General features: G+C 38.6%; 1 protein-coding gene across 1 annotated transcript in view; it reads left to right on the forward strand.

The window, feature by feature from the left end:
* The window catches only part of TMPRSS5 (transmembrane serine protease 5), a 109,302-nt gene that overhangs the window by 94,446 nt on the left and 2,721 nt on the right, over nucleotides 1–12,135 (forward strand).

Here is a 12,135-nt window from a genome sequence, read left to right on the forward strand (position 1 = left end):
ACTTCTTCAGAGCTTCTGGTGTTGCTGGCAGCCCTTGGTGTTCCTTGTCTTGTAGCTGCATCACTCTAATTTCTGCCTGCATCTTCACATGACCATCTTCCCTCTGTGTGTGTCTATGTCTCTAAATCTCTCTCCTTTTAAGGACACCAAGCATTGGGTTTAGGGCCCAGCCTAGTTCAGTATGACCTTGTCTTGGTTGCCCCTGTGAAGACTTTATTTACAAATACAGTCATATTCAGAGATACTGGGGGTTAAGACTTCAACATATCTTTTTTGGGGTCACCATTTGACCCACAATGTCACCCGAAATATAAAACAAATAGTAAATTTGGATGTCCTGGACAGTTACAGCTCCACCACTTTTGTGGCTGAGTCAGCTGTCCAAGAAGCTTCAGTTCACTTACCCCTGAAACCTGAGCATGGGCCTAAATCAGGATGATTTCACCTTGAGACCCTTAATTAATTCCATCTGCAAAGACCCTACTTCCAAAGAAGGTCACACTCTGAGGTGCCAGATGGACATGAATTTTTTTGGGTTGCTTATTCGCCTACTCCATGGAGGAAGATGTGACAGTCTGCTTCCATAAAGATTACAGCCTTGGAAACCCTATGGGGCAGTTCTACTCTGTCCTAAAAGGTCATTATGAGTCGGAATCAACTCGATGGCAATGAATCTGGTTTTGTATTATTCAGCTACTAGTTCCCTGAAAGGTTGGTGGTTCCAACTTACCCAGCAGCACCATGGAAGAAGGACCTGGTGATCTACTTCTGTAAAGATTACAGTCAAGAAAACCCTATGGAGTAGTTCTACTCTGTAACACATGGGGTCACTGTAAGTCTCAATTGACTCAAAAGCAACGGGTTTGTTTTTTGTTGGTGTTCATCCACTACATTCTTTATTTCAGAACCAGGTGTTATAATACTCAGAGTTCTGACCCTGGGTAATGGTGGGCTGTCAAAGACCACAAGACCTGATATGAGACCTGTCTCCGGCCTTTCAGCTCTCCAGGTGCAGCTTCCAAAGAGGTGTGCCTTTGGGTGGCATTCGTCAGTAACATTTTCTCTCCTCCTTTTTCCACCTGGGAGAGGAGTAGGGTTGGGAAGTGGGGTGGGAAAAACTCTAGACTCCAAATGCCTATTTTGTGTAAACTATTTTAAGTTCCTTTGCTCCCTAGGAGCTCAACTCCCAGAGCTATTCTCTGCTCCAGAGACCAAACAAGTCCAACAAGCTCACAGCTCCAGTCATCCTCACCTTTTATTTTCTCTCTCTGTTTCTTATCAACAGAAATGCTTATCTCATATTTGAGCCTGGCTATGTATCTTGTTTTTGCTTTATACTTCATTGCTATGTGTTTGGAGTAAAGGGGGTCATCAAGCATGGACTCACTGCCTCATCACGAACAGAGCTACTTCATTCTTTTTCTCTGAGAAATAGAAGGACGGAGAGGATGAGAAAAGGTACACTATTGATCTAAATGGTCACTGATTAACAGTTTATGTGGACATCCATTTTAAAAATTCCATTGGGAAATGGGAAGGATGGAAGTAAAGGGCAGACCCAGAAGGAATGAGGGAGTGGGAGACTTGGGAGCTTGGGAGACAGGTAAACAGGCAAGGAACGGAGGAGGAGGAAGCCCTGCTCCAGAGCTCCTGCTCCTGTTTTTGAAATTCTGTCCCTTTTCATCAGGGTGGGCATGAGCTTGTCCCCTGTCCTGCCCCCTCACCACTTCTTCCTTCTCTCCAAGAAAGGAAGGTAGAAGGAGATTGTGGTTTCTTATCCCTCCATCCCTCCCGACTTCATACAAAGAAGAGGCATAAAGATGCTCCAAGGACTCAGCCAGGCCCTTTTCTTGGTTCCTGAATTTCAATCTCCAGTTTGGGAAGCTGATCAGAAATCAAATTCTTCTCAGAACCCAGTTCAAATGCTTGCACTGATAAACTGTCACTCTCTTTCTTGCATAATTTTGAATACCTATGATGTGCCAGACAGCAAAGGAAAATCCATAGACAGGAAATGAACAATGACTTTGGGCAGTCATTGAAGCCATTCTTGATAAAGGAGACTCCCTCTGACTTCAGAACTCCTTCTCTGGTCTTCTCCTTTCTTTTTCCCGGGGTGCTGCCTGTCTCAGAACCCCCCAACAAGAGGCAGCTCTTGAGTTAAAGAGCTAAGACCCCAGCTTACCCCAGGTCCCCTTGGCTTTACCATGAGGACGTGGCTTTGGAAACATCTCTGCTTTGGCTCCTGGCCGTTAATCTAGTGCTGTCATCAAGGCCACCAGTTTGTGAGGGCCTGTCCTGGGGCTTTTCTAAGCTCCACCTCCAGGAGGCAAACTGCAGATGGTTCTTCTATTTTTAGATCCTGGGATGTTGCCCATGAATGAGCCAGTGACCTGGAAGAGACAATTCTCCCTCCCAGTCTTTGTTTCTGACTCCCTCGTTTCCCTTCATTATTCTACCAGAATGTCCCTCTGTCTGTAGGAATGGGATGAAATGACCCAGAGTTAACTAAGCAGGAACTTGGTCTGGGGACGCAGACTCTCACGTCTCATGTACCTGCTGAGACTGTGGCCACCAAAAGTGGTCTTAGGCATAACAAACTGGGTGACTTTTTACATGAGGGAGTCTCCAAATATTTTTGAGCATACACTCCAGTGTTTGTTTATATATTTATTCATTAATTCTATACATGCACATTTGCCCTAATATAGGTTATAAAGCTTATACAGAAAATGGAAAATTTAAAGGTTGAGATCGTTCTAAAGGGTTAGAAGTCCTAATATTCTCTTCTTGTACCTCATAGATCTTCTTGCACCTCCCTGTGTAGACATCACTGATCTACATAGTTAAATGAGAAAACGGCAAACTTTTTTTTTTTGAGCTGCAATGCTAGCTTTGGTTAATTTTGGAATTAATGGAAAGATTGTTAATAAAATAATGGTTAAATATTTTTTCCTCTCCAATTAAAAAAAAAAAAAAAACTTGAAAATTTCCCTATTAGAGAACTGATAGCCTTTGAGTTAAAAATTGCCTTCTGTTCAGGAAGGGACAGGAAAACTGGACAAATGGACTCAGAGAACCTGAGATGTAAAGGGAAAAGGGAGAGAATGCTAACACATTGCAGGGACTGCAACCAATGTTACGAAAGAATTTGTGAATAACTTTTTGAATGATAAACTAATTTGCCCCGTAAACTTTCACCTTAAGTGCACACACACACCATTGCCTTCTCTCTGAGGCCTCTTAAAATACAAATTATCCTGAAAGAAATTGGGAGAAGAAGCATTTTACATCTCCAGTCGTTTGGGGTACTACCTAAATCAGGCTGTGTTCCTCAGAACCTTGGACGCCTAACATAGTCTCTGGCACATGGTAAGTGCTCAGTAAATACTTGTTGAATGAGTGAATGAGTTTAGAAAAGACACAGAAGGGAAAGACCTAGAGGAGCAAGAAGAAGAAAGGATATAGAGTGAAGGTAAGATCCCTCCTCTTCCTAGTTTGCCCAGGGCTGCCTGGTGGCAAGAAAGATTTGTTCTCTTTTAGGAAGCAACCATTCAGGTGAGTGCAGTTCCACCCATTGCAGACTTCTCTTGCTTTGAGATTTTTTTTGACCAGGACTGCAGGGAGGTCCAGATGCCTCAGGTTAGAGAACAAGCCCTGTACAAACTAGTCATCTGGAAAGAGGGCTGGTCCCTTCCTGCCTTTCTGGGTAAGCCAAGCAATGTTGCCCTTCCATTTCTTGGCATCGTCACTCTGTTCTTAGAGAAGCCTCCCAGGGAGGAACAGAGATTTATTGACCCACAAACAGAGATGCAGGTGTTTCTGGGGCCAAAGGAGGCTCAGCCCCCTTTGGCAAGTTCAGGACACTTCTGTAGACAATTGAAGGAGACACCTTTTTAAGGAGAGTTACATGGTAAAATAGGTTCTACAATACCGTAGACTGCCAGAAGAACGAACAAATCAGTCTTAGAAGAAATAAAATTGGAATGCTCCTTAGAAGCCAGGATGATGAAACTTCATCAGGAAAGACTAATCCCTAGAAAAGGACACCATGTTTGGTAGAGGGTCAGTGAAAACAAGGAAACCCTCCCTGAGACAGACTGAGAACACAGCCACAACAATGGCCTCAAGCATAGCAACAATCATGAAGGTGACTGAAGATGTTTTATTCAGTTATGTATAAGGTTGCCATGAGTCCATGCGGACTTGGCCACAACTAACGATAAGAAGTCAGCTTTGGGCAAGTTTTTGCTTGTTTGTTTTTTGACCCTCCCCCAAAACTAAAAGTGATACGCACAGATTAGGTGGAGATGACAGACTGAGCAAGAGTATCTTTTCCCCTTTTGTCTCTCAACGTATCTAGAAACATAAGTATTTATAATTTGAAAATACATGTATTCATGTGTGTAAGGGTGTCTTCATGAACAGTACCAACTGAATGAGAAGTGCACAGAATTCACAGATTTATGTGTTGAGAATTGACATCTTTGCAATATTAAGTGTCCACATTCAGGAAAACAGTACGTTGCTATGTCTCTCCATTCATTCAGATGTTTACTGTATTTCAGTCATATTTTACAGTTGTCATCATATATAGGTCAGTTGAGTTTTTATTTGTTTAATCCTAGGAATTTTGTATTTTGTTTTACTGTTGTGTATTGTGTACAAGGGAATTAAAAAAAATTTGAAGTACCTGAGAATATCTGAAATGGTCTGCTGGAGTTTTGAGTAGGACTCCTCTGCGGTTCAGGCTAGTTCCGGTTCCATCCTAGCAATAGCCATTTGCTGTGCAGACATATCCTAAAAACAACAAATGTCCAGTAATGATGATGTAACTACACTGCAACCCTCCTTCACATACCCGTGCAATTACCACACTGTAATCAATCTAAGAAAGCTCCGTATACCCTTTTAAGTCAATTGCCTTACAAGATTCCGTAACAGGAAGTCCTGCCTTATAATGGCCTACTACCAATCAAATGATGTCTTTCGATGATCTAAGCCTGTAATTACCAATCAAGTAATGTCTTTCGATGATCTAAGTTTGTAAGTACCGATCAAGTAATGTGCTTCATATTCTTTATTGCCTGTTTATAAAACATCGGTGCTGAGTTGCCATATTGGATTACTGGGTTCTACCACATGAAATTCAGCCTATCTCAGGCTTGAGCTGTCTCTTACTTTCGGTAAATCTCTCAATTTACCTATGACAATTGGTTATTTTTTTCTACTATACTTCTACTTATTTTTAATTTCCTTTTTTATTGTGGTAAATATATATGTAACAAAATATTTGCCATTTCAACAATCTTCACATGTACAGCTCAGTGACAGTAATTATATGCGTCATGTTGTTCCACCATGACCCTTATCCATTCCCAAATTTTTCTATTACCCTTAATTTTTTAAATTAATTTTTGGTGATTGGCATCCTTATTTTTCCAAATAAATCGCAGATTTTTTCCTCAGTGGAATTGCATTGATTTTATAGATTTGAGCAAAATTAGACTCTCCATTTACTCATCTTCTTTTAATAAGCTTTCAAAAATTTAATAGAGTTTCAAACTTCCCTCTGTAGAAGCATGTGCATTTTTTACTATTTTATTTCCTAGACGCATTATTGATTTGGGTTGCTACCGTGAATAGTATTTTATTTTGTGGATAGTTATTGCGGGTCTTCAGAAATGCTACTAATTTTGCAAGTTGATGTTGTACCTAGCTCCTTCCTGAACTCTTGTTAGATCTGCACAGTTTGTCTGTAATCTGTTGGGGTTGCATGTGCGTGAACACGTAATTTGCAAACAGTAGCTGTTTTACCACTTTCCATTCAGTTCTTAAAACAACTCCTTTTCTTCCTCCTCGATCTTTGTCTTCATCTCTTTTAGCACGAGCCAGCATATCCGGAAATGGTGATTGTATCTGATTTCTCCATTGAGTAGATGTTTGCTGTGTGTTTTGGATTTTGCTCCTTTATTAATTTAAGGGATCTCCTTCTGTTCCTATTTTTTTAGGGCTTCTTAAAAATCATAAATAGATGTGGAATTTCTATTAAATTTTTTTTCCTGGATCTATGGAGAAATCACTTGATTTTTCTTCTTTGATCTAGTGTATGAATTAGATTTCTGTTGCCAAATGATCTTTACGTTACTTGGGTAAACCATACTTAATCATGAAATATTACTTTTTGAAATGCTGTTGAATTTGATTGGCTCATATTTTATTTAAGGTTTTGGGATTAATGTTTATAAGTGAAGGACTGTTCTTTTTCTCTCCTATTCTTATTAGGCTTTGGAATCAATCTAATAGAATGAGCTGGGTAGCTTTTACCCATTTTCTGTTTTCTGGAACAAATTGTTCCAGATATGAGTACTTTGTTATTCTGAAAGGTCATCTGTAAAGCCGCCTGACCTAGGGCCTTTTTCGTCTTCTTAGGGACGGGGGGGAAGATGTCTTTTTCTGTTGTTGTGTTAACTATTACAATTTCTTTGTTGTTGCTTTGTTCAAATTTCGTATTTTTTCTTGGGTTAATTTTATATTTTTCTATAAGCGTATCTATTTTGTTTTGATTTTCTTTTTAAGAATGCAGTTATTAAAAATATTCTTTTATGATTATTTTAATCTCTTTGGTGTCTATATATATATATATATTTCTGAATCTTACGTGTTTATGGTTTTTTTTTTTCTCTCTCTCTGATCAGCTTTTTGCTGGAGGTAGATGCATCTTAGCAATCTTTTCAAAGGACCAGCTTTTGGTTGGGCTACCTTTGTAAGGATGGTGCAGGACCAGGCAGTGTTTCGTTCTGTTGTACACAGGGTCACCATGAGTCGGAACCGACTCAAAGGTACCTAACAACAACCTTGGTCTATTTTGTAGCTGATGCTGCTGTTGTTCACTTTTGTTGAATTCTGCCCTTATCTTTAGTATTTTCTTTCTTATTGTTTCTTTGCGTTTGGTCTATTGCTCTTTCCCTAAACTTTGAGATTAAAAACTTAGCTCATTTGTTTTCAATTGTATTTTTTTTCTGACGAAGGTATTCAGAGCAATACATTTCCTATAATTTTCCTGCTTAGGGCTGCTCTAGCTGTATCTTTCAAGTTCTGGCATGTACTTTTCTCATTCTCATTTCATTCTAGGTGTTTTATAATTTCCTCTATATTTTCTTACTAATCCAAGGATTATTTAGTATTCTATTTACTTTCCAGATATGCAAGGTTTTCAAGCTATTGTTTATTGATAATTTATAATTATAATCCATTTCGTTAAGATAATAATTTGTATGATGTTGATTTTTTTTGAACTTTATTGATCCTTCGTGATCTGGTAAGTGGTGATTATTTTGAATGTTCTAAGCTTGCTCAAAAAATGTGTTTTCTTTGCTTGGTGGTTCATGGTTATAAAGTTCTTTTCATATAATTATTATATTATTTCAGGTTTATGAATCATACTTCTTGAATCTTCCCCATCATTGCTTATTGTTTGTCTGCTTGTTCTATCAGTTTGTAAGAAGGGTGCAAAAAGTTTCTAACCATGTTGTTATATGTTTCTCTCTGTATTTTTGTATTGTTGAATTTTGTATTTATATTTTTAGTGCATATATGTTTGTAATTGTTATATCTTTCTGATCTTTACTTAAAAAAATCACTCTTTATCATTTATGAGTTTTTTGCTTTATCATTTATGAGTTTTTTGAATTTACTTTGATATTAACTTTTCTCTCCAGCTTTATTTGGTTCACAGTTGCTTCATATACCATTTCTCGTCCTTTTATTTATGACCTTTCTTTCATGAATATTTCTTTTAGAAAACATATTATTGAATATTCCTTTTAAAAAAAAAATCCAATCTGTGATCCTCTGTCCTTTGGTGAGTTTAATCCATTTACAAATTATGTAATTAATGTTATATTAGGACTTATTTCAACCATCTTATTTCTAGTTTCTAGTCACCATATTTTACTTTTCTCTTTCTTATCTTTAATTGGGTAGCATTTTCTTCTATCCTGTACAAAATTCTATTAGATAGGATTTTCAAGTTTGAAAATTCTGAATTTTATTTTATGCTCCTGCTAGTTATTCTTATATAAAAAAATAGTATCCATGTTTATTTTTTCTCATCAATTCCTTATCAATATTTATAATTTTTTCTGTAATGAAGTAAATATACACTCACCTTCCTCTGATCCCTTTTTGCAGCAACCGTTTTCAATTCATTGCCCACTAGTCATGTTGGTGTTGTCCAAAGTTTTAGTTCCAGGTATTTATGAATGCTTTGGATATCCCCCTTTTAATATTGAAATTAACTTTTCTAAGTTATTTACCCAAACTTACTTCCTTTTTATCTCATACCAGTCTCATGGATTTATTTCTCTTCTAACTGGAGTACATCGTCTAAGAGTGTTTTCCAAGACAGCTTTTTGTGTTAACTTTCTTTTATGCCTGAAATTATTTTTATAGCATCCTCTTAACTTAAATTTTTTTTGGCTGAATGTAGATTCTAGGTTTGAAGTTCTTTAACACTTTGAAAATATGTGCACCTATCTTTTTGCCTCTATTGTCACTGTTGAACAGAAGCTGGATGTCAATTAGATTTTTATTCCTTTGTGGATAATCATCTCTTTTTCTCTAACAGCTTTTAGAATTTTGCCTTCGTCTTTGTGTTTTTAAATTTCCCTATATGTTCACTGGAAACCCTGGTTGCATAGTGGTTAAGTGCTACAGCTGCTAACCAAAGGGTCAGCAGTTCAAATCTGCCAGGCGCTCCTTGGAAACTCTATGGGGCAGTTCTACTCTGTCCTATAGGGTTGCTATGAGTCAGATCGACAGCACTGGGTTCTGGGTTTTGGGTATATGTTCATGAACCTATCATTCAGCTCACTTATCCCTCTTCCAATGAAATCTATTGTTATTATTTATCTCACCTATTGAAATATTGATTTCAGTGTTTAAATTTTTCATGTCCAGTTTTTCTATTTGGTTCTCTTTTATAACTGTGTTTTCTTGCTTCATCTTACCATTATCTTTCCTTTTCTTTTTGAAGATATGTTTATTATAAATTATTAATCTGTTTGTTCCATTAGTTATCATTTATCTTGTATAGATTGTACAGTTTGTTGTCTTTCTTTTACAGTGGTGGTGCATCTCAGATGTCTGGTGATTTTTGCCTGTGAGTTCATTTTCCCTTGGGGATATTAGCTGTCTTGACTTAAAAACCCTTTGGTGACCCAGTTATTTTCTCCTTTAATTTTTGGTTGATACCATGTGTTTTCACTAATGGAAGGCATGCTGACTAAAGGACCAATTCAGAATTTTTGTTATGATTTATAGATTTGATACCCAGTATCTGGGATCACATATGTCCCAGTGGACACTGGACATAGTAAATCCTACTAAAATATGTCCCAGTGGACACTGGACATAGTAAATCCTACTAATATGAATCAATGATAAAATCTTAAAAAAATTTTTTTTCAATTTGTAAAACATGAACTCACCTGGCAATGACTGCACTTACATTTTATTCTGGCCTCCTTCTACTTAGTCTTTTTATTATTTTTCATGAAACTTTTCAAAACATGGTCCAATGCATTCTTCCTTACTGCAAAAGCAGTACTTAGAAACTAAATAAATAAAGCCAAGGAATTTTTTTATCTCAGGAAAATTACCACTACAATGCATTCTTCATTAATGCAAAAGCAGTACTTACAGCCCAAATAAATAAAAGAAATTTAAATCTCAGAAAAATTATCACTATTACATAGTCTTCATTATGACAAAAGCAGTACTAACAGCTAAGAAGCAGAAGCAGCTGGCCTGGAACACTGCAGACCTGCTTACAGTGGGGTATCCCACCTGCTATGCATGGAAGCAATGACTGAACCCCAAGATTGAATGTGGGGTAAGAATAACATAGGAGTTCGAGCCTCTGGAAAAGTACCACTGCAATGGATTATTCTTTATTGCAAAGGAATTACTTACTGTTCAGAAGCTAGAAAAGCAGCCTTGAAAGACTGCAGAGCAAAGACTCAAAGCAGAGCAGGGAGCCAGTAATACCTGGAAACAGTGAATGGTGTCAGGGAGAAAACGGCCACTATGATTGAATGAAGACTAACCTGTTGAAAAGTGAATTCTGACTCATAGCGGCCCTCTAAGACAGAGTAGAACTGCCCCATAGGGTTTCCAAGAAGTTTCTGGTGGATTCGAGCTGCCAACCTTTGAGCTGCCAAGTTCTTAACCACTACACCATCAGGGCTGTGAATGGAGACTTAAAACAAACAAACAAACAAACAAAAAAACAACCCAAACCCATTGCCATTGAGTCGATTCCAACTCATAGCGACCCTGTAGGACAGAGTAGAACTGCCCGTAGAGTTTTCAAGGAGTGGCTGGTGGATTCAAACTGCCAATCTTTTGGTTAGCAGCCGAGCTCTTAACCACTGGGCCATTCTTATGATAAGTACATTCTCAAGAGAACACGTAACTGGGAAACCTAGTAAGGAGGCTTATCGCATAGAAGTAAAGGTAAACCTGTCAAAAGTTTACAAAATTCACACACCCAGGAGACATCCCCTAACATAATGCACATTCTACACAATAATGAGGCTCCAACTCAGGGTTCTTGAGTTTCATGCATTTCAAAAGGTTTCCACCTTGAGGCTAAATGCATTAAAATTGAACTACTGCCTTTGCAAAGGAATCCAGAGGCATAAAAAGTGGTTGGGATACTGTGTGTTCCACAAGTCACTAAAGGGTTAAATTCTTACAGGGGAAGGGGCCAAAATTCAAGCCTCAGCCTGTGCTGCACCTGTTGGGTTTATGAAGGGTATGGGGCAATGGGAGGTACTCACAGCCTGGGCTTGACTCCTCCCATTTGCAAACCTCTTACCAGGGACCCTGCCTGCAGAGGGCAAGGGGGCTTCCTGAACATTCCTGTTTTCTGACAATGTGTCTTCCTTATTAGTAATTGGCAAGCTTTCTGAGTGAGGATGGGGTTAGGGGAGGAGAGAGCTCTCAAGGGCTTGTGTTATGGATTAAATCGTTCCCCCCCCAAAAAAAAAATTGTCATAAATCCTAACTCCTATACCTATGCCCAGGAGCCCTGGTGGCACAGTGTTAAGAGCTCAGCTGCTAACCAAAAGAAAGGTTGGCAGTTCACATCTACCAGCTGCTCCTTGGAAACCCTATGGGGCAGTCCTACTCTGGCCTGTAGGGTTGCTATGAGTTAGAAATGGCTGGAGTTTATACTTGTGGATATAAACCCATTTGGGAATAGAGTTTTTGTTATGTTAATGAGGCCATATCTGTGTAGGGATATCTCACTTTCGAGATTTAAAAAGAGTAGATTAGATACAGAAGCAAGCAAGCAAGCCAGCACAAATGGGGGGAAATAAATGCCACTTGGAGATCTCTGGGAAGAACGCTAGAGAAGCTGAGACAAAGTTTTTCTCCCAGAGCAGCAGAGAAACTTCCCCTAGACCCGGTGCCCTAAACTGCGAGGAAATAAATTTCGGTTAAAGCTACCCTCTTGTGATATTTCTGTGACCCTAATACTCCCCAGCATGTTTTCTCCTTTTCAAAAAGGGCAACCAAGAGCTTGACATAACTAATGCCATGATGAAGGTATAAGTTTTTCTCCTTCCTCTGCCTGCCTCCTCCTTTGCATACCTCTGTTAATGACTTTGTTTTGACGTACTACTTATGACTTTGTTCTTTGTTTGATCTGATGCAAATAACTTTGTTTTGTTCTGTCTTACCACCTGTGACTTACAGGCCCTCACAGGGAAATCATAACCCAGATGTCTGACATGTATATCTTTAGCTTGATAAGGAGAGGTCCTGCATGTATCTCTTAGTCTGATAGTCTCTTGTCACTATCTTGTAATGAATAACTCGTCCAGCCATGCCATCTGCAGGCTACAAAGGCACTTCTAACCCTTGTAAAAATTCTATATAAGCTCTAATGTAAAACTGCTCTGTGACTCCATAGAGACTGTCTGGGTTACTGTTGGGTTCCCGGTGGTGTATACATCTCCTAAATAAACTTTCTCGCTCTTTCTGACTTGGTGTGCATTTCATTGGCTTGACTACTCCAGGGCGTAGACCCTAATTGAGCTACATTTCTGTTATAGCAGCACTAAG

The sequence above is a fragment of the Loxodonta africana genome, chromosome 15 (assembly GCF_030014295.1).
Source record: "Loxodonta africana isolate mLoxAfr1 chromosome 15, mLoxAfr1.hap2, whole genome shotgun sequence".
Lineage (NCBI taxonomy): Eukaryota > Metazoa > Chordata > Mammalia > Proboscidea > Elephantidae > Loxodonta > Loxodonta africana.